Genomic DNA, 27,347 nt, shown 5'->3' with positions numbered 1-27,347 from the left:
CAGAAAAATGCAGATATGTATCCACTTAGGCAGCTGGAACTAAACTGAACTGGTGGGCTTAAGGCCCCTGTATTTATACTACTATTTATATTACTGGAAAGTTCTAGAAAGTTCTAGAAGTTACTCCAAGTTTACTCCGCACTGAATCTATCTGGAATGTTCTGGAAAATAGGTAAATTTCAAAATATCACTGTCCTGGTCACAAAAGCAAAGTTTGTGGGGAATAATAGCCATTTTCTATACTTTTGCGGCACAAGCAATTAGGAGATAACACTTACTACCCAGCAACCAACACGGTGTAATAATAGCCAGGTGTGGGTAATAATTAACCAATAAAAAAATAATCAAACAATAATAAAAACAATTAATACCTATATCAGTAGAGGCTCCTCAGAGGAGGTAAGTCTTATCTACTATTCTACTATAAACTCATATCTACTATTAACCACAGTACTAGCAGGATTAGATCACATGATCCAAGCACAGTTTTTAATGTTTTTTTTGTTTTTTTCTTTAGGAGGAGGCAACCCTCTGTTCCAAACTCATATCTGCTATAACCACACACAGTACAGTACTAGCAATGGCAGATGACGTAGTCTGATCCTTGGTTTTAATTGCAGGAGCAACTTAAGCCCTCGCGTCCCCTGCTGAATCTTCGCTTTCATTAGTATGCACGATTATGAGTGGCGGAAGGAGATTTTGACCAGAAAAAGAAATACATTATAATGGTAGGAAAATGTAAAAAACATATGGGACGGTAGACAAAGCAAAATGTCACTGCTCGATAAATCAAATTAAATCTAAATTAATATGGAACTTTATACCATGACAAGGTGCTTTACAAGTAATGTGTTATTTGAAATTGTAATAAACTGTTATTTATTATTATTATTATTATTATTATTATTATTATTATTATTATTATTATTATTATTTTTTTTTTTTTATTATTATTATTACAATAAAACCATAACACATTTATAGATGTTTAATAAATACATCCTTAAAAACTAAGTGTGATCAAAATGTATGTGAACATACATAGCACCACAACTGAAAACATCAGAGCAGTTAAAATATCTGTGCATATTTATAATAAAATGTGTTTTTCCACATTGAACTTTCACTTGGTTCGATATTCCTGTTTTAGTTTCAGTAAAATGATCAATAACTTTACTCTCTGTTTCTGATTCACATTCCTTAGTTTTTTGCATTTTTATTTTGTAATGGCACTTTTATGTTCTACATCTAAAACATAGTCCTTGTTACTATCTTCACTTACAAACAGACTCATGAGAAACTCATGACAATATTCCCACAACTAAGCATAACAAAAGAGCAAAAACCATCCAATTACCAAATTAACAATGAATTGAATCTCATTATCGAACAAGTATCAATTAGGAAGAACTGTTTTAAGTGGCTGTAACTGGGATTTGTTATGTGTGTGGGTCATCACTGAATAATAATGCAGGCAGTCACAGAGCATTGGGTGTTGATAGATTTAAACAACACAAGTACTGCCACAAGGGTACTAGCGATGGTAACCCAGTCTACAACACACTCAGCATGCAATTATACTACAGTGGAACATCTCACATCCAACCGACAAATGGCCCTGACCAATTAACCACCCACGCTTAGTACAGGGGTAATGCCGTCAGCAGCATGTGCAGTGTGTACGATGGCAACAAAAAGAAAGCGTGTTGTTTTAACAAGACAACAAAAATTGGAAATCCTCTCAAGACTTGAAAAGGGAGAAACTAGGGAAAAGATAGCAGCTGACTCTGGAATAGGCAAAAGTACGGTGACAGATATTAAGAAGGCAGAACCAAATCTAAAATCGTTTGTGGGTTCAACAGAATCATTCAGTGCTTGCAAACAGAAAAAAAATAATGTGAGGTGCTCAAGATAATAAACTGGACAAAAAGTTTTTACCTGGAAGTCACTGGTTTGTACAAAGGAGAAATGAAGGGATGCCAATATCTGGTCCAATTCTGAGCAATAAAGACAAACAGTCAAAAACTATGCTGGTTCAAGGCTTCAACTGGCTTGCTGGAGCTCTTTCAGCAGCGTCATGGAATACAACAGCTGTGTATCCAAGGTGAGAAACTCTCGGCAGCAGCAGGTGGAGCCATTTGTAAACAACCTGCATAAACTGGTTTCAGAAAACAATTTAACATGACACCAAATTTATAATTGTGACAAAACTGGTCTTTTTTGGAAATGTCTTCCTAGGCAGACATGAAGCACAGGAACTGAAAAAGCAGCACCAGAGTTCAAAGTTGCTAAAAATCGTGTAACTACACCTGAGCGCCAATGCATCAGGTTCACACAAGCTGTTGTTAATGACTGTGGGAAAGTCAGCTAAGCCTCACTGTTTTAAAAATATAAAACACCTCTGCCCTTCCCTTGATCTATAGAGCAAATGGAAATGCATGGATGGATGGGGGACTTTTTAAATACTGGCTTCATAAGAATTTTGTACCAGATGTGAAGAGCAAGCTGTGTGAATTAAACCTGCCAGAGATAGCCATTCTCCTGCTCGATAATGCACCAGCTCACCCTTTGGAAGGTAGGTGATCAGCTGGAGAGATCACATGTTTCTTCCTAAGGACACCATGCATATGTGTTTATAATGTGGATCTGCATTGGCAACGCGAAACACACCTGTCTACAGATTAAAAAGTGACAATTTGTTTTTAATTGAAAGCACTTTGGAGATTATACACACAGCACAACCTAATTGTGTTATTTAAAAGTTTAATCGGCTTTCAATTGAAATGTATCAGTTCAATGAGACCTTAAAGGAATCTTTTTTGGAACTGCTGTATTTGTCCCATCCCTAATACACTGTATTTATAATCAAACAAAACAGTGTTTTCAGGTGCAGGGCTACAATAAGAAAATAATCCACATTTTATTTTTTACCAGTTTAACACTTCTTGTTGTTTATCCCTTACTTAAATACCAGTATATATTTCCCAACAAGCAATGCAGATCAGCATGAAAACAAATAATAAATTAATTCCAGACATGTGGCATAAATACGGATTGGAGTGGAATAAGAAAATATTTCTCTCATGAGAAAAGCTTGTAATAATACTGTGACCTTATCAATCATGAATAGTCAACACATTTTATATTGTCACGTTTTTGTGAAATCTATTAACATGCCAATACACTCCCATATATGGCATAGAAAAAAAGAGTTTGTCATCTAGGTAGTAGCTCAGGTTTTACTTCTAAAATAAATAAACACAATAAGCTAGCTACAGACAATTTTTAAGTTGCAGTAAAGGCCACAGTCATATATAGGGTCATGTAAAATAAATGTGTTTAGTAGAGAACTGTTTTGACCTTTGTAGAGGTAATCTTGTTTACTTTTAACAATGGGTTTTAATTAAACCTTTAACCATTCACTCTGTTGTCTTGTGATGCACTGTAGTATTATACAGTTTGCAGGGTATATTGGTCCCTGTTGTTCTTGAGAGCTGACTAACTCAGAAACTATGAATAACAACCCCTAACCTTCTACTTTGGTGACATGCTTATATTATATCTAAAACAAAAACACATTGGAAATGTGAAAAAACACCAAAGTTATCAAGTGTGCCCAGCCATTTAAAGTAGATATATCAAGAAACCATTGGGGCAACCTTGGCCTGGACCAAGCAAATAGGCACAACTGTCAAAGCAGTGGGGGTCAAGGTTGCCCCAATTGTTTCTTCTAACTTGTATGAAAAACTCAAGCTAAGTTAGAAGAAACAATTGGGGCAACCTTGGCCAGCACCAGGCAAACAGTTTCTACCAACTTGGCTTGTGTTTTTGATGCAAGTTCAATCAGCTTTTATTGTGTCTGATATATAGACTAGATAGGCAGAGCTAATTCTCAGAAAAATTAACATTCCTTTTTGTCCAGTGGGGATCACAAACAGTGTTACTCTCATCAATAAGTATCGAGAGGAGGAACCATACTTCCTTGCGCCAGTAGGGATCACAATGAGTGTTACACTGAGGACACCAAATTTTTTCAGAGCTCAATTTAGAATCTCATAATGATGATGATGAAGATGAATGACGACTAGATGTGTTCAGAATTCTCAGCAGGCTGACTTCATGTTTCAAAATTCTGCTTGTTTTCTTAATTAATTGTGTACGTGTAATAAGAGCACTGACAGTAACATAACACGCTTGCAAACTGAAGATTATAGTTTCAAATCCCACGCATGGCAGACCATTTTCTTATATTTGTATTATATAAAAATATATACTTTTTGCAGGCAAATGTTCTATTTAAAACAGAATTAAATAATTTAATTAAATGATATAGATGCCACAATAAGTGCGTTCCAAAGTATATTTCCATGTTGACAAAACAACAGTCATTAAACTCGAACGTCCTGTAATATACATATGCGTGGATAAAAGTGCCTGGAGTCTGCAAAAATCTGCAAAACAAAAAAAAAAAAACATTGGAAGAAGGAGAAGGACATGTTCACCTTACTTTGGCAACTTATTTCTCTTACTGTATGACAGGTATTAACTTTTTTTTCTACATTTCACCTAAGAGGGTTGGGAACTACAAATTAAAAGTGAAATGGTGCTTTTCTTTTGCTGTGCCTGAAAACATGTAAACTATCCTTGTTGTACAGACTATGTGGTTGTTCTCACTGATAACTTGGAGCTAGGAACTACAGTTCCTCTCAATTACTGTTTCTTCAACAAAAGGTGCCTTATTTCATAGCCCTACATCTTTTTTCTTTGAGGAGGAGCATTAATATTGCATTAGAACAACAGAAGCTAACAGTGTAAGTACTGTACATTCCATCTTTACTTATTAAGTCTTATAAGTAAGTGGCTTCAATAGCAGGCACGACTGAGGTTTCAATGTACTGAACCCCTTGCAGTATTTATGATACTTGCTTGAAATACAAATAAGGTAATAGGCCAACTTGTTCAACCTGATCCCAGAAGCAGATGAAAAGAAGGCATTACATCTTTGGTGTGCATGTTGCTATGTATTAGTTGGGAAACAACTCCTGTATAGCTCCCATGTGTCTGTGAAGATTCCTAAAGTGAGTGATAAAAAAGAAGCTACAGAGACAATATAAACATGAAATGAATACATTTTTTATTCAGATATTTTTGTATGTGTTTTAGTTACACACTAATCCAGGCATGCAATTTGGAAAGATACAGACTATTCCATAGGAGTGTCCAGCAAAACATAAAATTCCTTGTTATTGTATTATTTTGTTTTTTCTTGGACAATGGCCTATTGTTCTTTCCATGACACTGCTTTCCATAAGCACTCAACCAAGACATTTCTGAACCTTTTTACAACTATACCATACTTTGCTTTTCCATGATTGGTTTATGTGTCTTGGCTGTGATAAGCAACTGCATTTCTTTGATTTCTGTTCTAAGAATATTGCCCAAGAAAAAGTTAATCTCAATACTGTGCAGATAACTTGGTTAAGTATGGGAAGGTATAATTGGCTGATACATTATATCCTAGCCATTTTTTTATTCCTGAATTTGCAAAGTTAATTAGGAGTTATAATCAACATTACAAATGCAGTTAAATTACACTAATGGGAATTGTAATAGTGTATATGCAGCAGTTAAGAAGCTTCCTTTCTGTCGACATAGCCAAAGTTTTCTCACACTGTTCTTGACACATGATGCACACCTTCTAAATCAACATCTATTTCTTGACATAGCTTAACTTTTTTTTTTTTTAGATTCAGGTAACTGGATATTGTGAAGGACAGCATTTGTATTTTGACAACAGATTCAATGTGGCTGTTTTAGAAACTATTGTTAAAGCAGGCAGTTATTGTATAATAGAACTATAAATAAACAATTCATGTTACATTTGTGTTCGAGGATCAAGGCTGACAACATCTGTGCTGTATTACCAAACAATGTTAAAGAGTATTCGATTAGCTGTACTGATTTCAGGGGGTTGTATGAACTCACAAAAAGACTATAAAAATGTGCTATAAATCTTAATCAGATTATGAGATACAACATTGTGACCACAGCAATGAGGCTATACCAAACATGGGACTTGGGGTTGGGAGGGGGGTGTTGTTGTGTTCCTTGAAATGGCTCAGCAAAGGAACCACCTGAAAGTCCCAGATGACCAATATATGTATGGACACATTAGCACAATAATAGATACATTTTTAATGAGATGTTAAATTCATGGGCCGCACTTGAAGCAGCTAGCATAAGGATATCATGGTTGTCGCTTGAAATTTATACAAAAAAATAACCTTTGGGTAATTCTATACAGCTATTCATTGGATAAGGACATTAAGAGCATGTGGCCAGCTGCAAACACTCACTCACTCACACACGCAACATTTACTAAGACTTTTTCCTGTTTTATTTCCAAATACACTGATGCAGGATGATCTTAGTTTCAAGCCGAGAAGCTTTGAGTTCTTAAGGGGTACACATGAAAGAGCTACTGCTTGTAAAAAGTGCCCAAGGATATACACAGCTCTCAATGTGAGGACAATTTAGCTCTGATGGGAAAACCTGGATCAAAGGACTGTATTCAGTAATGTACATTCCCCAGCAAACGCTTAACTATTTAATGAACGAGCCAGACAGTTGGTCTGAGATAACGTAAGAGTAACTGGTCTTTCTGACATTTCAGTTATATCTAAAAGGTACATGTAAAAAATAAAAAGACTACATTGATAGCCCTTGCTTTTGCACTATTGATTTTAAGCAGTACAATTTACTTTATTACTATGCATGAACTTTTATGTATGGATATAGTGCTTATAATAATGAAGCACACCATAACAGTATATTGTAAATTGCAATCTCTCTCTCTCTCTCTCTCTCTCTCTCTCTCTCTCTCTCTCTCTCTCTCTCTCTCTCCATTATTGTCTCTGCTCCACAGCAAATCATGTGGAAAATAATCTTTAAAATAAACAAAAATAATGATTTGAATGGGTCAGGGATGTCACCATAGAGATCTTACCTTACTCAATTGTTGCTGTGATTTACCTGAACTGAATAATACAAGGTCTTGATGTTAACAAATAAAAAATAAGAAAGAAAAACATGTAAATATGAAGTAGCTATAAATATGACCTATGCAATAACTTCCAAGCTAAAAACTACAATCTGAATCCAGGATTCATGTAAAAAAAGAATTGTATATTCTTTTTTAACACAGCGATACAAGGTCACCTTCTACTAATCTGGGTGCTCATTTTTGTCTGGTTCTGATGAATTTAGTTTATGTTTTTCCTAGAGCTTACTGAAAGCAATTTACACGGTTTTATGTTGCGTCTAGACTTTAATAAGTGGTTATGCTTTCCTGAGCAAAACCCCCTGCCAGTCCAAAACTAACTGTAAGTAATCAAATAAATCCACTGACTGGGCTGAGTCTAACTACTTAAAATTCACTTTTACATAATGAGCAAAAGTGAGGAATACGGGGGTGAAAACGACTGTCAAAAAAACACGAGAGAGAGCATGACAAAGATCATGTGAACTCAATGAATATGAGGGTGTTATCTGTGTCTGCTAATTCCTAACTAGTATGCTCTTATATATACGATGTACAAGGGTTCAGCTTTTTTCTTTTTGAGGATCCGATTAACATTAAATCACAATGTGTTTAACCAAACAATGAGCCACGTTTATGATGAAACAAACATTAATACATTCATTCATTCATATATGTATGAAGATTGTAAAAATCCAGTTTATGCTGTAGTTCAGGCCCCTTATACATAATTAACCACAAGTCTTTCGACATGTTCAATAGGCTGTGGTGCTATATACCTTAACATGGACTGGCAATGTTTAAATATGGTAAATGATGGCCAGCTCAATATAGTCAATACAAAAATAGCTTTAAATAGTATTTTCTTAAACTTCTTCATGGGATCTTGGCATTTCAAGGAGCACTTCAAAACTTCAGTTGAAAGGTTATCAGATTAAATGTTCTCCTTGGCAAGCATTCCAACCTTGACACAAAGAGGCCCACTCCTCAAATACGGATGATTTCCATTGGTTTTCTTGCTGGGTTTAAAACTGTATTACTCTATTAAACTAATTAACAGCTCTAGGAACACTCATTAATTCAAGGGCCAAACCATGATTTGGACAAAGAGAAACATTATTTAGTAGAGAAACAAAGGTTTACAGAACAAACATTTTTTCTTCACCACTTTGAAGAGATGTGAAATACACAAACCAACCTGAACTAAACAAGATGTATTACATTTACAACAGCTTCTGTTGGTATACAGTCTAATGTTTGTTTGTTTTTTGTTTTGTTTTCTGCAGTAAACCAAATCTCACAATCTTGGTCATTTTTCAAATTATGTTATCTTTTATTGGGAAAGGCTAGTGTACTACAAAAATGATTAGATCAGTATAATGAAAGGTATTTTACAGTTTGCCATTATTTCATAAAATGAATGTGAGGATTAACAACTTACTTTTAGAGATGCTGGGCTTATACAAAGCATCCAGTCAAAATGTGTGTGTGGGGTTATGAACAAAACTGATCCTGAAACTCACCATGAGGTGAAAATCTATTTTCTTCTGCTTCAATAGACCAATTGTAAACGGGCCAAAAATTTGTTGCCAAGGAAGTATTTGCAACCAGTTGGTCTAAATAAACATGGACTGAGATTATGGTCATGAAACAGTTTTACACTTTCAACACTGTTTCAGCTTTGCTTAAAATAGTGTATTCTGATTTTCTGTTTATAAAAATAAAGAAACACAAAACAAGGACAATGCACTTTGGGCTCCACCACAGTATCTACAGCTATGGCCAAAAGTTTTTCATCCCTTAGAATTTTAGGATTGAGACATCATTTAAAATAAAAAATACTATATGAACATAACTTAGATATTTTCTTTAATATTGTGTAATCAGAGAAACTACTAAATGAAATTGCAAAAGTCTACCGGAAACCATAATAGTAGTACAGTATGGTGTTGAGAGTGCAAAACAAATTCAGAGAGTGAAGGAACGAAATTAAAAGACAAGACCAAAACTGTGTTATTTTCTGGGATACTGCCGACACCTTGCAAAGGACCATACGGACAGCTGGAAATAAATAATCAAAATGCATGCCCCACATGTTGACCTGTTCCTAACCAGATTTAAATAACTAGCATAACAGAGGCAGAAATGTTAAAGGGACTAGTAACTCTTAACATAAACAAATCCCCTGGGCCAGATGAGATCCTCCCAATAGTACTCAAAGAAATGAAATAAGTTATTTACAAACTGCTAACCAAGATCTATGCAACAGTCTCTTGACACAGGGGTTCTACCGACAGACTGGAGAATTGCAGACGTAATACCGATCCACAAAAAGGGAGACAAAACCAAACCAGGTAACTACAGACCAATAAGCCTGACTTCTAGTATATGTAAACTTATGGAAACTATAATAAGATCCAAAATGGAAAATGACCTATATAGTAACAGTACCCTGGGAGACAGTCAGCATGGTTTTATGAAAGTAAGATTGTGTCTAACCTGCTTGATTTCTTTGAGGATGTAACATCGACAATGGATAATTGCAAAGCATATGATATGGTTTATTTAGATTTACAGAAAGCTTTTGAACCGCATAACAGATAAATTCTCAAACTGAACTCTGTAGAGATTCAAGGAAATGGAGATACTGAAATTGAAAAGGGAGTTTATGTTGACTCCAAAATACAAAAACAAAGCTATAAAAAAGGCCAACAAGATGCTCGGATATATAGTGAAAAGTGTTGAATTTAAATCAAGGGAAGTAATTTAAAAACTTTGCAATGCAATAGTAAGACCTCATCTAGAATATTGTGTTCTGGTCACCTCGCTACAAAAAAGATATTGCTGCTCTAGAAGAGTGCAAAGAAGAGCAACCAGAATTATTCCTGGTTTAAAGGGCATGTCATATGCAGGCAGGCTAAAAACTATTCAGTTGAACAAAGAAGACTACACGGTGATCTGATTCAAGCATTCAAAATTCTAACAATTCTGACAATGTCAACATAAGGGACTTTTTCAACCCGAAAAAAGAAACAAGGACCAGGGCTTACAAATCAAGATTAGATAAAGGGGCATTCAGAACAAAAAATAGGAGGCACCTTTTTACACAGAGAATTTTTGGAGTCTGGAACCAGCTCCCTAATAATGGATCCCACAAGAAGCTGCTTGATGAGATTCTGGGTAAAATAAGCTACTAACAACCAAACAAGCAAGATGGGCCGAATGGCCTCCTTTTGTTTGTAAACTTTCTTATGTTAGATTTCGAAACATTTTTCAATTTGTGTCAGTTTTTCGTCAAGTGTATGGAAAGTTACAATGCGGTATGTAATTCAATACATTAACATTACAGTATTCATCAGGTCTCATTAGACTTAATGAAGCAAAAATAGTTAATTATATAGGGTGGGCCAAAACTTTTGTCCAGAGCTGTAGATGGAATTCTCCATTAATGAATGATTACCCAACAATGTCAACGAATTTATTAACACTTATTCAGATCAAACTGTCAAGAAACTAATGTAGTGACTTAAAAGGGTAATTTGGTTTGAGAGTGTTAATCATCACAATTTCAGATCAACTAGCCTAGCCTGAAAATGTAACAAACAAACCTCCACAAAGTGAAATGTGCACTTCCAAAATACAGCTAGAGTTTCAGGGTTACCCTTTCAACTTGTTTACCCTTTCAACGCAAAGACTGTTTGCTAATGCCCCTGAAAACCATCCTTTCTGTTTGTAAACAGCTTTTTTAAAGACAGCTATCAGCTCATGTTCATTTCAAACCGCCAGTAAGCACACGTTTGGATGATTCTGTGCAGAAAAGTGTCAAATCTGTTTAAGATTGTTAGTTCATTTCAGATTAGACAGGAAAACAGGAAACAAGAGATTAACACAACTAATTTTTTGAAATAGACAGCCATGCTTGTTGACAAAACTCTTTTTTAAATCAGACTGATGAACAATGATAACACTATGTAACACAATTTTCCTCAAAAGTATAGAAAATGGCTATTATTCCCCACAAACTTATTAGTAAATTTACAGTATAATTGTAAATCTCGAAAAACTACTCACTTCTAAATCTTTTGTAGTCATTTTTGTATTACTTTAGTATAAAAGCATGTTAATTTGGATTCATATGTTGTTGTTTTTTTTACTTTATGTGAACAAAAAGACACACATTTGCCCGTTCTCCCATTGGAAATAGTGATATTTTGAAATATCACTGTCCTGGTCACAAAAGCAAAGTCTGTGGGGAATAATAGCCATTTTCTATACTTTTGAGGCATAAGCAATTAGGAAATAACACTTACTACCCAGGAACAAAAAAAAAAAAAAAAATTTGTTACACGGTGTAATCTTGCACTAAAAGATGTATCTCCTTTTTTTTTTTTTCCTTTTCGCCCCACCTCTGTTGCAAGATTTTTAAATTTATTTTAAATATACCTATCTTTTTTTTTTTTTTGCTGGTACATTCATTTTAAATATTTAGATGTGTATGCAATCATGTATCTTTTACAAAGAAAAAAGAACAAAGGATTTATTTGAACTCTTGTTAGAGTTTGTAATATTAGATTGAAGAGTTTATATACTGTACTTAATATATAGTTGTGTGGTTGAGCGTCAGCAATGTCATCAGTGCCGATTAAGAAACTAATATAACATCTGAAAATTCTAATTATAAACAGAACAGAGATTTCCATAAATGGAGAGATTTAGGTGATTTTTAACTAAATTTCAGAATAAAAACTTTATTAACCTGGATACAACTGTTAAAAAAATAAATAAAAATCTTCAATGAAAAAACTAGCTTACTATACCTGGGTAAATGATCATGCATGCTATACTGGAGGAAAAAATATAAAAACAAAAACAGGTGTAATTGAAACACAAAAGGCTACAGCTATGGCCAAAAGTTTTGCATCACCATATAGAATTAATTCATTTTGCTTCATAGTCTAATGAAACGTGCTGAAGAATGTCATGTTAACATATTGAATTACATACCGCTTTGTAGTTTTCAATATACTTACCGAAAAACTGACAGAAATTGAAAAATGTGACATTTTGAAATCTAACATGAAATGCGTTACTACTATTATGGCTTCTGGTAAACAATTGTTTTGTAGTTTCTTTTATTACATGATATTAAATAAAAGATCTAAATTATGTTCATGTAGTTGTTTTTGTTTTTTATAATGATGTCTCAATACCAAAATTCTAGGTGCTGCACAATTTTTGGCGATAGCTGTATTTAGCCACAAATCATTACAGAATAATTAAAACTAAGTTGGTCTGTAGCAATTATGTGAGTTATCATGTTGATGCATTATTCTTTAATAGGTCCTTATTTGTCCTTATAAGCTACAGTACAATGGTGTTTGTGTGAAAATGCAGTTTTCATACACATGTCATTTTCATCCAGTTATTTAAATTTTCATTTATTAGAGTTTCAATTTATATGCAGAACTTACCCAAAGCAGTCACCTAAGCCCATTATTTCCAAAGAAAGGACTGGGGAAGGCAGCTGTTTCTAGAAACGAGTGGCACACTTAAAAAAAAAAAAAAATTCTGTCTTTTATAAATCCTTCAAGCTACCTTGTGACAGGCCTGTGCCAGCCCTACTGCTAGAGCAAACAGTCTGTCTCAGCCTCTATTCAGCCCGCTGCCAGGGGAGTAGGGACAGCACTGAGGAAACTGTGGTCACTGGCCTGCACCCCTGTAATTCAATTAGAAAAGCAAGCATGAAGTAAATCTACAAATGGGGCAGGCGGCAGCTTCCACATTCTAATGAAATTATCATAATCATGTTCACAATGGCTCAATGATATGTTTTTGAAGAGGTACAACAATGTGTGCACCGCTGGCAAACACACACACACACGATGTTCAAGGGGGTCCAGGCAATGGGATTTGGCCTTAGCTCCTCGCCATATGCACTCTGCACAGACGGTTGGCTGTGAGACTGAGGGAATCTCATGATACGGTCTTGTGTCTCAGTCCACCCCAAATCGCTTTGGAATTCTTTTTTTCTTTTTTTGGAAGACAATTGGTTATTGTATATCTTCACTGCTTAAGATGGGCAGATGTTTCACAGAAATCAAGTACTGGAAAAAAAAAAACACCAGATTCTTGTCTGTAATTATTCTTCAAACAATTTAAGCACTTTGTTCACAAATCTGCACAATTTTCTTTTTTTATATGCTCTTGCAGGGGGAAGTGACACCAAGCAGCGGTGATTTAGCTATACAGACTACACATAGAAACAAAAAACGAACCCTAGAAAAGTTACTGAATACATATAACTTTAATGTTAATGAGTATATATTCAACTAAAATAAAAATATTGATAATAATGAAGCATTATGTCAAGCAACCGGAGTGATGATTGGTGACCGTCATCAGTCTGGATAGCTAATTTTCTGGATAATTGAATTATTAAACCTGGGTATGAACTTTCATTTTGGTAATTATTTTTAAATTACAGTAATCTGTCACATATCCACCCTAACCATTTATTTGCCATGGGGTCAATCTCTTCAATAATGTTAGTTTATTATTGAAAACAAAGATTAGTTCAGAGAGTGTAGATCCTACAAAAGTATTCGTACACTGTGTTGTATGTGCTCTGTGCTGGTAGTGTCATGTGAGCTGTTCAGTGTGTTGATATGTAAATAAATCCTGTTTGCCTGCAGGGCATATCAACTTCAATCTCCGTCTCGATCTCCTGCCTCACTCAACAGTGAATGCATGCACCCACACGACAGAAGGCTATTCTGTCACAAGCATTAATCTTGCTAAACAAGGGATTTAGGGGAGCTCCCTAATAAAATCTCAAAACAATAATTGTGTGAATATAGTAATTGTTACAGCTGTGTATAATGACATTTAAAACAGGATTCATTTATTCACCCTTTTTACATATCAGCCCTTACTCTGGTCCCACCACAGTCGCATACGCGATAGATTACTGTAGATGTATAACAAAGGTTCGTCAGGAAGAAGTGTATACTGCATGCTCAACCCCACCCTTCAGTGACGTCTTCCACAAGCAATATCCACATTAGAAAATGAATCATATCAATGTTTTAAGTTGAAGTTTTTAAAAAAATGTAAAAGCATTTATGTGTTGAAAATACTAAAGCAGTATTTGAAGTAACAGTTGAGCAATACTAATGAAGCTCAGTATGACAATCTCCAGGTCAGGCACAAGTCAGACAGTGACAACGTATGATACGGTATCTCCTCTTTCTCAACTCCACTCTCCAGGCATCCTTTAATGTATCAGCTCTAAAACACCCTCTGTGTTCTTTGCCTTTGCAATTTCCAAATTAACTTTCAGTGCCTGCTGTGGTGAACATTTAGTTGTAGACCTCATCCATCGAAAAGATTATCGAAACCCAGACAGATAATCTGACAGCCTACACTAGTGTTGGTGGTGCAAAGTCAATAAACCTATAAACCTTTGCTGTGGTATGAAGTTTCTCAATCATTTTACATTGAATATGCTATATGGGAAGGGTGAATGCCTACACAACCTGTTTTTTATACCTCTGGGAGGTTGTATCCCCTAGGACAAGACATGCCTCTCTCCCAATTAACCTGTAAATTACACCGTGTAACAATTTATTTATTTATTTTTTTTGTTCCTGGGTAGTAAGTGTTATTTCCTAATTACTTATGCCTCAAAAGTATAGAAAATGGCTATTATTCCCCACAAACTTTGCTTTTGTGACCAGGACAGTGATATTTCAAAATATCACTATTTTCAATGGGAAAACGGGCAACTGTGTGTCTTTTCGTTCACATAAAGTCAGAAAAAAACAACATATGAATCCAAATTAACATGCTTTTATACTAAAGTAATACAAAAATGACTACAAAAGATTTAGAAGTGAGTAGTTTTTCGAGATTTACAATTAAACTGTAAATTTACTTAAATAATAATTTGGATTCATATGTTTTTTTTTTTTTCTGACTTTATGTGACCGAAAAGACACAAAAGCACCCGTTTTCTCATTGGAAATAGTGATATTTTGAAATTTACCTGTCCTGGTCACAAAAGCAAAGTTTGTGGGGAATAATAGCCATTTTCTATACTTTTGAGGCATAAGCAATTAGGAAATAACACTTACTACCCAGGAACAAAAATTGTGTTACATAGTGTCATAAACTAAGTTTCCCGCCTCTCCCTTCTTTATGTTAATTTGCAACAAACAGCCATAGCCTTCTGCTACCCCAAATTCTCCAATGGACAACCAATGACCTCTCAGCCAAGCTGGTTTGAGGCCAAGTTTAAATGTAACAGTCTCTCAAGTCTCTCAAGCTTTGGGTATTGTTCTGAACTACTGAAAACCAAGTACTGTATCAGGTTTCACAGTCAGAAATTATAAAAAATATGACAGCTATACCAGTTGTTAAAACAAGTGAAGAAGTATTTTTTTTTGTAAGGTCAAAATCATCAAAAGGCAGCAAAGATCTGGCAATGCCAAGATGTTTTCCCAAAGAAAGGTTTACAATTTCTTTCTCCAGGGTCCAGGGTCTTCTTAGAAGACCCCACAGAAAACTATGTGAAAACTTTTTTTTATCTCTCTGGAAAATTTTTAAATCTTACTGTCAAACACTGCTCATCAAAAAAGTGTAATTCTATACTGAACTTTAGCCTGTTGTTTGAGGTTTTTACATATTGTAATTAAACTGTCCAATAGATCAATGTGCAGGAGCGAGATTTGTCAAAGAATTAACACCAGTCTGACAAACAGGTCACACAACTGGAGGAAACAGGGTGTTAAGTGTTAAAATCTTTACAGTCCAAATGTTACAATCAAGAGCTCCCAATTTTCAACACTGATATCTCAAATTGGTACATTATTTGAACCCACAGTAATAGAAACTCAGAGATTTCAATGTTATTTACAATAATTATGTATTTTCATGTATTGGTTGTTATTTTTCATCAAATTCACCTGTGACCTAAAATTTTAAATGTAAATTATACAGTCATTTTCAGAAATAACAAGTGTAACAATGTATTGATGCACACCACACAACCCCCTCTGTCAACCATAAAAATGTGAGTATGCATTATACTCCAAAAAAGATCCCCTCTGAAGAAAACTGTCATTAAACTGTTTTTTTTTTCAAAGAACATGAAGAATGTATTGATTATTTTTGTACATTTCTAAAGGTGTCTGTGGTACTACATTCATAAAAATATATTTCAACATTGTAACTACCAGAGACTGCTTGATTAGGGTTTTAAAAAGCAAGCTGATTGAATGGCAAACTGGTTACAAGAATAGACTACTATACATAGTATTTAATAAAGGCAGAATGTGTATTTTGTTTGTAAGACCTAAAAACTTGACCTAAAAACTAGGCCTAAAAACTTGAAATAAAGTAGATAAACCCACTAGACCAACTAGTCCTGTTTTTTTCTTAAGTGACTTACATACATGTTATAAATCACGAGTAAAAATAAATAAATAAACATTTGCACATTCAGTTGATCCAAAACAACTGAATCATGATGTCATCTCAGCATAGCTCAATGTTCATTTTATTGCCAAATATTAGTTGTACACAATGATCCATGAAATGGAAAAAAAAAAGGAAAATCAGATTGCAACTTGTTTTAAGTTTGAAGTAATGATAAAGCTGATATAAGAATTACATCATATCAAAACAGACTTTTGGTTAGCAAACTTATTCATGGCTTGAAACAAAACATGAGGGTGAGACTTACAATACAGTTTTTTGTTTTTTTTTTATAGTAGATAACTGTAGGGATAGATTGGCTATTTTTTTGTTGGTTTGTTTTATCTTGTTTTTTGTTTTGTTTTTGTTTTTTGCTGTACAGCGTGTATTATGCATTTAAAGTCTTACAGATTTTTTTGTTGTTCTTTTGATTGATTGATCTTGCGCTTTTCAACCAATTTAAGAAACATTTGGTTTTATTTAATTGTTTCCCCCACATGGAAACCAGAAAGGGTTTTCTTGATGTTACTAATATTTGACACATTATTTTGTGATTTGAAAGTCTTTTTTGTTAGGCCAGTTGGTTTGCCTGTCAGTAATTTATTAAATTATTCGACAGTCAGATTTCTGTTTCTGTTTCCAACATTGCACTGATGTAGATGTTTTCCCAAACACAAAATAAATGGCATTGGAAATGTGATTTAAAAAAGATGTGTGTGTGTGTGTGTGTGTGTGTGTGTGTGTGTATCTATATATATATATATATATATATATATATATAGGTTCAAGTTAAGGATTGCTTTGCAAGCATCTTGACAAAAAAGTCTTTAGAAAATACTCCAAGCACTTGCGATAGTCGCAGTTGTTGTGTGGTACTGTATGGTTCTGAGGGGTTTTGTAGGGCACAGCCACTGGTCTGTTTGCCCATCTTGGGGTTGCTCATTCTGGAAGTGTATACAAATTTGCTTTGGCTCAGCACTTGCATTTTTGCCTTAATAAAATAAATCTCAAACTAAGCCAAAACAATAGCGCTATCTCTAAAAACAAATAATATCAGTATTACTGTTCACTAAACAGGACTCAGCTGTACAAATAGCTCTCTACCTCAAAAGGCACTTTAAAAGGAAAATAATCAGTAAAGCCTTGCAAACAAACTCATGCATTCCACATTTCATCTCGCCCCTGTATCTTTTTGATAGGCCGTCAAATGGCTTTTAAAATCACCCACTTAGCCCCTTCCTTGGCTATCATTCAGTTCTCAGCATTACAATCCTTTTTCTGCTGTGTCTTTGGCGATTCCCTGTTCAGCATCATAATAAGCTTCCCAGTCTGTAAGGCCACCAAGGTCAAAGCACTATCAAGACTAGGATTTCTTAAGTGCAATGTGTGAGAAGCCATCTGACAAGATATGGGTTACAGATATAGTTAGCCCCTTAATAACCACAGAGTGGAAGTAAAAAGCATGGCTTACTGAAATGCTATGCATTACTGTCTTAGGTGCTGCTTGAAATGTGCAAGGCATTTGAGATTTAAAAGCAAAGTTTACAAACATTTTAGAAAAAATTGCTTTGTACACTGTTGATGAAGATATTTGCTGTTTGATCATCTGCATATATTCAAAGCCTAGTTCAGTGAATTTTGTTAACATCCATGAAGTAGCACATACATGAAAGAATATCTGTATACCAACAGTATATGGTACTGTAATAATTACAAAACTATGCATGGATATATACACTGAGATATAATAAAGCTTTTGGCAAGAGTATTTCCCATTCTTGCAGGTTTTACAGACATTAGACATTTTTTTATGTTCTGTTTCATGGAAGACTACATATTTCAGAAGAAAATATAAATTTGGGGCAATCTCATTTTTCTATACTGGGTAAGATCACTTTGATTGTTTTGTACAACTATAGTTTCTGCGGGTAGAAAAGAACATGTCTGATCCTTCTTCATTTGGTGGAAAAAACTGTAAATCTACCCATGTCACATCCAGCTTCAGTGCATGCAAGAACAGTCCATCGAGTGCATTGGCTTCCAAGAATACAATAGAGACAGTCCCACACCATCTGTGTAATGCAGGACTCTATCCACAAGTTGGACTCAGCCTTTTTCAGACACAGGTGGCAGAGCTTGTATGGACATAAATACATCTGGACTCATCAGCAATGGCAATCTGTGTTGTTTTTTAATGAGTACATTCCATCTGAGCCACACAAACTGCTGTCTTGAAGAGCACCATGCTGGCCATTGTGTCCTACAGGCTTATTGATGGGGAGGAGGTTCTACTGGCTGATTCTATTATCCTGTTCTATGATGACATTCCATTAATTTAATGTCCATCTGCACACATATCAGAATGCCATGGGCATTGTCCAGAAACATGGAGCCTTCCTTGGTCATCACTAATCAGCAGACCTCAACGAAAACACCTCTGGGATCAGTTTGGAAGTCATGCCATGATGGGTAACTAGGCTGGCAAGTTGAGGCAGCCTTTAATGAGAGTAGCTCAACGTCTCTCATCAGATTGTTATACAACCAGAGCACTCAATGATAAGACAATGGCTTTCTTGCATCCTGTCTAAAGGTCTAACATATCTTTATCCCATCCCCAAGCTACATCTACTGTATTTAAATAACAGCCACAGGATACATTTGGTAATAAAAATATGATTATCCTATCAGTATAATGTTTTTGCCTCAAAAAGCCCTATAGTTATACACAGCATACCACACAGTTACTGCAATCCACCAGCAAGCTTTATTTTTTTTAGATTTAGTTCTTGCTATTGTCAGGTTAACATAATTTAACAAAACACAGTAATTTGACAGGTGAAAATGCAGCCACTAATAATATTAGCTGGTGTCTATTTACCGTTAGTTGTTTTTACTATTGGCAGCCTGCTGTTAGCCGATGAAAGCTTTAATGGTTGAGTTGGTCCTGCACTCTGAATAGTCCACAGGAAAGAAATGCACCGCCTGTTTGAACCAGTGACCCATTAAGATACTGCTTTTGGTATTTATTCTCCTCTTAGTTTCAGCACCAACACCAAAGTTTGTTGAATTCTCTGGGTCTCATTTCACTCATCAAAGCTATAGAATGTATAGTCCTCATTCTCACACCGTACTGCCTCCAACAATTACCTGGAAACACAATCTGTCTTTGCTTCAGCCGCTGCATGGTTAAATAAATACCCACTTCTTGGTAGCCCTCAACCTTGCTATTGAAGATAATTTAAAATGCCTCCATTACACAAAAGAATCTTTCAGGTAGTCACTATCATTAGCTTTAGATTATTAGACCAGAATGATTGGTGTTGAATATGTACTGATTTAGAATTAATTGAACCAGTCACATATAGTGAACATAACTATTTAGCAACACCCCCCCACCCCCAAATGAAAATCTTTTCAAACCAAGATTTCTAAGACCATTGCAATTTTTACATCTGCCACAAGTGTTTTTTTTTCAGTCCTGTCTATAACCTAGCATGTCGTTTTATAATTCTTTACACTGTGCCATGCCTCATATAGTAACGATACTGTTTTACAGCAATCAGAATTTTTTATCAATCCTTTCTTATATAACTTATTTTTCCAGATAATACTTTCTTTTCCCAACCCAGTAAGCTGAATGCCATTAATTAAATTGTAGCCAGTATTTATTTACTAACTGAAATCTACCAGGAAACCTCATAAGTTGTACTATCATGTTTACGAGAGAGTCCGTGTGAAACAGTCTGAAAACTGTCCAAAACACCCTGAAATATAATTTTTTCCCATTTTACATGCAATGCTTTTTTGGCTACCCAACTTCTTCATGTTTCATATATCATCCAGTTAATTTATTGGCATATTATCAAAAAACAGGATAGATCAAAAATAACCGTATAATAGTTTTTTGTCCTATGATCTATATATATATATATATATAGATATATAGATATTATATATAGATATCACCATATATATAGATATATTATTACTATAATACGTGGTAATCGAGGGTATTAGCTCCCAAAATAACAAACTCAAAATATAACCTAGATCGCTATCTGGACCAAAAAACACCTTCAAAGTTACCTGAGAATTTACCTAATGATTGTATCAGTTCCGAGAGTCATTTCAGGGTGGTACCTAAACCCACACAATTACTCACAAGAAACTCAGGATTGTGTTCTCAGTAGGACTGTCCATTACTTTAATATTCTTTAGCAACGGTGCTATGGATACATAGAGACCACAAACCTTCACGAAATCCCGCCTGCAAATGAAGATCTCATTTAATTGCAGGACCAAAGCTATTTCTAATTTCCATTCAGCAAGCCCCCCGCCCCGCCACAGAAATTATGGATCATGCCATTACAACTGTGCTGTGTAGCTTACCCCAGGTAAAATTCCCCACACATTTTATTTTATTTTGTATTGTGCATAATTTCACAGCGTACTATTAATGATGTGCAAATAACATACAGTACATCAGTCAACAACATCTTACAACCTTAAAGCAGATTACCATAATATTTTGCCATATGATAGATACAATACCTTATATCCGAATTTAAAAAAATTAACTACCAAATATTTTGATTGTGTTGCGCAATAAACATCTTATTACCCGATACTAAGGCACATATTAGAAAAAAAAAAAAAAAAACAGCATTGGTTCAACAAGTCAAGGCTAATGAACATTACCTGTGAAGGTATAGTAAATATTTGCTAAACTGCAACTACTGTACATGACATACAAAAGACAGCCCCATTCGTATACAAACACTACATTTAGAATTTAAAATGATTATAGCAGGCCAACGTCAAAATTAACATTTTGTTCAGAAGACAGCAACAAGATACAAGAAGCCTTTCTTTACCATTCCTGATGAAACAGATCGATTCCCAAGCATCACTGTTAATGCTGAAGAGAGCATCTGGTTGCAGCAAACATGTTCAAAGGGACAACAATCAACCTTTTTCTAACCATGCAAATATCTTTTTTTTATGTTTTTCAAATTCCTTCCAAATCTACAACACTTCCCAGTGTATCCACTTTAAGCAATTATGTAAACTGGTGTAAAAAAAATGCATTTTACTTTTATCAGAGGGGTAAATGTTCAAAAGACTTATTTCGTTTGCTTTTGCTGCCAAAGCTGTTTTCACTGGTGAGGGCAATTTCATGTGTGCAAAGTAACGATTATCTCTTCAGAATATAACCCATTTAGAGGTGTTCAGTAGTAAAACATATAGTTTATGAATAATCTTGTTGTTAGCATGCAACTAACAATCTCTATCACACATTCGCTAGAAGAGTAATACACAAACAGATTTAACAAAAGTATTATTTCATCTTTGTCCTACTACCCATTGCTAAAGTATTCAGGATGATTTAAACATTATTATTATTATTATTATTATTATTATTATTATTATTATTATTATTATTATTATTATTATTTTTATTTTATTTGGCAGATGCCTTTATCCAAGGTGACATTACAGGGCAGTACACGGTTACAGTGCAAGTTTGATATTAAATACAGTATAGTTTAAAGTAAGTGCAAAAGGATGCAACCATTCAGGATTATAACAAGTTATATCTGCAATGATACAGTTATGCAATAATACATTAGCTGAGGAACAGTAACATAGTGCTTAGGTCAGGCAAGTCCAGTGCATAGTGTAGACTTGAGGAGACAGCGGAAGGCAGTGAGAGAATGAGCAGTCCTGAAGGCCTCCGGTAAGTAGTTCCACCACAGAGGGGCTAGGGAAGAGAAGAAGTGGGCATGGGAGGATGGAGAGTGATATACCTCAGTTTTTGGGTCAAAAAGAAAACAGCAGCACATATTTAGTTCCATTGTCAACCTTTGGCCTTGAATACATAAATAGCCTATTTTGAATATGCTTTGTGTTGGTCTTCACGTCACTCTGAACCTGTTTACACTAGTTTTGAACTTACACTCCTTATTGAATGTCTCATGTGACTAGATGTAAATGGGTGTTTTATGGTCTTACAGACCTGGTGTTGGAAATGCTAGGTGCTTGAAGGCATGGTGTGAGCTGAAGCAGAAAAACATGCTCATTTGTTGATCATTAAGAACTAGTTTATTTGTTACATCTGAGTGGATTCAGTTCCTGTTGAAACGTTTAACTTTAATGTAATGCTACAAAGATAACATCTTTGCACATAATTAACCCTTCAGGTCCTGTGAACAAGACCCAATTAGAAGTCCATAACAGAGAATCTTCTGTCACATGTGCTGTTTTTGTGTTGCTGTTCTTCTTCTTAAATCTGTTACAACAATAATAAGCAATAACGAATTAAAAAAGATTTTCCAACTGGTCCTTAATTAAGGGTATATTTAATTTTCAGTGGTGTTTCAATAGGAAAGATGTTGATACAATTTCTTGCAGTGATTTACAATTTAAGTTAAAAAATTCAGTGGCTTAAACATAACACTTGACTATTGTTTCTGATTAAATACATAAACAGATTGTCAGAATTACTAATCCTCTCCCAGATCAAATCTTCAGTTGGTAACTTCCAACTCTAATAAAAAAAAGACATGTAGTTAACCTTGAAAAAGAATCTAATAGATATATATATATATATATACTCTATATATAATATATATATATATATATATATCTATTTATATATATATCATATATGCTATAATTATCACACACACACACACACTGATTTTCAGTAATCTGCATTAAAGAAACGAGAAGATCCATGAATATCTATTGTGGTTCAGGTGGGGGAAGGGAGTCAGACTGGAATGGAGAGAACAAAGCACACACAGAAGATGTACTGTAAAGGTATTTTTAGGAAACAACAATTGGATTTTTTTTTCATTTGCTCTGCTCCGCCAATAGTATGATGTCAAACCTACAAACAGCAACAATTCACAGTTTAATCAATGTCTTTTTTGGAACAGCTGTAAAGTTGAGAACCATGAAAATATGGATAAAACGGTGTATTAAAAATAAATGTACTGTGCATGTTTGAATAAAGCTACCCAATTGCTGGACCTTCAGATTTTTCATACTGACTAAACATTTGGAAACCACCAGCAAAATGTCATGGAAAAACAGTTATGTCAGAAGATTTATCTACAGCCAGTATCAATATTTTCATTTAAAACTTGCAATATCTTTTACATGACAACATATTTAAGTCCTTTAGTAATCTACATAAACATTCCTTTGGTGCTGATTAAAATGAACGCACAAAAGTTTTTGCTTAAAGGAAACCCATTCATTTGACATTTCACAAAACAGTTCTCACGTTTTTTTTTTAGTTTTTTTTTTAGATGCATTATGAAGGATGTAGTGACAACATAAATAGCACCTGCCCCGGGGTGAAAAAGTCTTAAATATTTCCCTTGGCAACGATTTTTAATACAAAGCTTTCTAATCATCAGATCTTAATATACTTGCTATTTATTCCTTAAGTCTTTACCACTTCACAATTAAAATCCAATTTACTGCAGCTTCTTTGCAACTAAGCCTCCATTTTCACTCTTTCCCTAGCACAAACTTGAGAGAAATTACAGATTCCGCCAAGACAAGCATTACAGAAATGTGATCACTCTCTGCTGGACTGATTTTCATGCTAGTAGTAATAAGTGAAAAATTATGGGGGTCCCTATCTTACTTGAGGGAACTATTGAAGCAGAGAACAGTACATTTCTCAGCTAATAAATCAAAGTTTTCTGATGATGTGATGGCATCTCTCGCTGTGTCCTGCTGAGATGCACTGCCCTCATTCAAAGGCATCAGGACTCCACCCTGCAGGATATTCTTTGTACAAATCCCTGACTAAAATCTGAAAGATCAAGAGATATTACTGCCTATGAAGGAACTGCAAACACTCTAGGCAAGCCTGCTTCCAGCTGGGAGGAGGACACGTTTCCACTTCACTGACATCTGCCACACATAACAAACAAAAAGTAGTGAAATCAGAAAGAGTTACAGAGTTCCCATCAGCAAGGCCGATGAGGTCTTTATTGTTTTATGAGGAGTTCCAGCACTGGCATGTTAAAATCCAGCAAAAAAATTGAAGTCATACAGATACATAGTACAGAATTTGTGAGTTAACATAAAACATTTGAGTTATAGCATTTTATGTTTTTTATTATTCTTTATTAGTTTACAAAGCCATGTCCTTTCTATCCTGATGAAGTGAACACATTCATCAGTGTGGATGCTTATTAATGGGGAAACTGTATGCCAATTGATTTGTTATTGAGATAATATTTTTTCAGTCACCACTGTCAGGGTCTTTTGCCAACTAACCATGGGAAAGTAGCACTGTGACTGCAGAACCTTAAAAACCTAGTTGTATGTGTCTAAGCAAGTACTGACACAACCACTGCAACAACATGAAATTTGCTTGACACCCACTTTGTTTTGTTTTTTTTTACATTCTATAGGTACCGTTACAACTTATAGGTTGAGTGAACATCCTGAATAAGCAGTTACTAGATTCATTTTCAACTAGTCTTCATTTGCAGTTATGAATGATTTTGTTATGCATTGATATGTATTTTTGTTATGCTATGTATTTTTGTTGAAATGTTCCATGTTTATACCTGCCTATAATATATATGAAAAATATTTATAAAATGTCTATGCAAAGCAGATACCCCCGTCATAGGTGAGCAAGCAGAACATACATAAAATGGTGGATTTTCTACATATTGACTATTTAATTTATTAATGGCCTGCAGTTATGAGTAGAGTTAACTGTCCTAGACAGGCTTTTAGTGTTGAAAAAGATAACTTAAAAGGGCCTGTTGCCCATTTGTCTGTATCCTCTGTCCAGAACAACATGATGTACTAAAATAAAATGAGTACTTGTTCTCTTGCTTTCAGTAAACTTTACATTTTTAACTTTAGCAGCAGCAGCAAATAAATAGTGGAATGATTCAAGGGAACAGAGGCACTTTCTACCTGGAGGGATTGACAACTTAATAAGCACTTGAAACACATAACAGCATTTAGCAAAACACCAAGCCAAGTCTTTTCAAATCCTATGAACAGAAGATATCTAATCTTCTGACAGCTTTAACACAGATGGGATTAAGAGGTGTACAAGGACAGAGATGCGACCAGTAAAGGATACCTGGGAGAATGGAAAAGGAACTTGAGCAAAAGAGGGCTAGTCTCTTCCGTTTCCACACTTTTAATATTAAAACCATTGATCGGATTTATGGCTTGAAGCTGCAAGCCCTATGTCCTGACATAGATGTGTTCCGAGTACTAACTGCAGCAGACAGAGGTTATCATAAACTACATTTACAATGAAAGTAGAGGTTAAACTAGAGGTTTTATTTACAATGAAAATAGAGCAGTAACCTGCACCCAATGGACTTTTATGGTAATTAATGAGGGGCTATGCTAATATTTCATGAGAACGTACCAATAATTAAACGTGCATTGCATTAAAACGGTGTTTACAATGATTGTAAGATTACAGAAGCGTTCCAATTGTCCTTACCTAAATCGCAGCCATCCGGGTTTTCAGCAGATGCAACTGGACTGTTCTACTGATCATCTCTGTTTTGTTGTATCTCCAAAAATAGTTAAATGCAATTATTTGCTAAATGTCTCTCCTAGCACAAAAGGAATTCCTTAATGTGTTGTGCGAAAGTATACATTTTATAACTACGTAAGTATATGTGCTTTGTTTTTTAGGTTATTCAGAATTGCAACAATCATAAATCGCAACACTGGCCCAAAGGGAGTGCAATAAACAAATAGACAACACACACACCAACCTAATGTAAAGTATTTTTTTTTATGATTAGTTACCAAATCAGCTGCAAATTACCGGTTGCATTTACTTGCATAAATACATAAATAAACAAATTACCTGTAAGGGAACTATCACAAAAAAATTCACACTGCAATATGAGTTCGCCCTCGAAATGTGCAGACTAGAAGATGTCACATACTGTGAGAAAAGGTGAACCTACAAAGGGAGTTGATAATGGGGGGGGTAATACTGGTACTACCAGTATTGTTAATGGTGATGCAGAGCAGTCACCAAAATGACATCAAGATACTGTGTGAGGGATTCCCAAAGCAGCTTTTTGGTCCTGTGCAGCACTGCTGAGCCCAGCAGCTGCTCTCACTACACGTGTGCCGTAGCACGCATTGCAGACAAGTCTGTGAAGAATTGATGCTGTTTTGAAGGCAAAGGGTGGTCACACCTAATATGGACTTGATTTAGCACTTGATTTGCACAATACAGGCAAAGAAAATCACAATAAAATACATTTGCATAAAAGATCCCAAGGCGTATCGCACACAAAGCTACCTAACATTAAATAAAAAAAATCTAATAAAGAATATTTTGAAAACAGCCCTTAAGAGATTAAAATTGTTAAAAACAAATACATTTTAAAAAATGGTAGCTATAAAAAAAGTTAAATTTTTTAAAATAAAATTCGAATTTAAAAAAGGACAAGAAAAACGCAGTTTTGATAGAAAATCTATTTTATAAAAATAAGTTTTCAATCTTGACTTAAAAACAGTATGCAAGAGTCCCAGCTTCCCTGACAGAAGGCAGCAGAGCATCCCATAATTTAGGAGCTTTACAAGAAAAGGCCATTCCTCCTGTGTTATTTTTACTCACCCTAGGAATAACCAGCAGCCCTGCAGCATGTGATCTAAGAGTGGGGTTAGGAGTATACAGGGTCAGTAATTCCTGTATGTAACTGGGTGCTAATCCATTCGGGGTCTTATAAGTTAAAAATAAATGTATTCTAAACTGTACAGGAAGCCAATTGTTCTGGTTTTAGTCAAAATTCTAGAGGCAGTGTTC

Source organism: Polyodon spathula, chromosome 5, assembly GCF_017654505.1.
Source record: "Polyodon spathula isolate WHYD16114869_AA chromosome 5, ASM1765450v1, whole genome shotgun sequence".
In the NCBI taxonomy this organism is placed as follows: Eukaryota; Metazoa; Chordata; class Actinopteri; order Acipenseriformes; family Polyodontidae; genus Polyodon; species Polyodon spathula.
Note: the sequence above shows the minus strand (reverse complement) of the source record.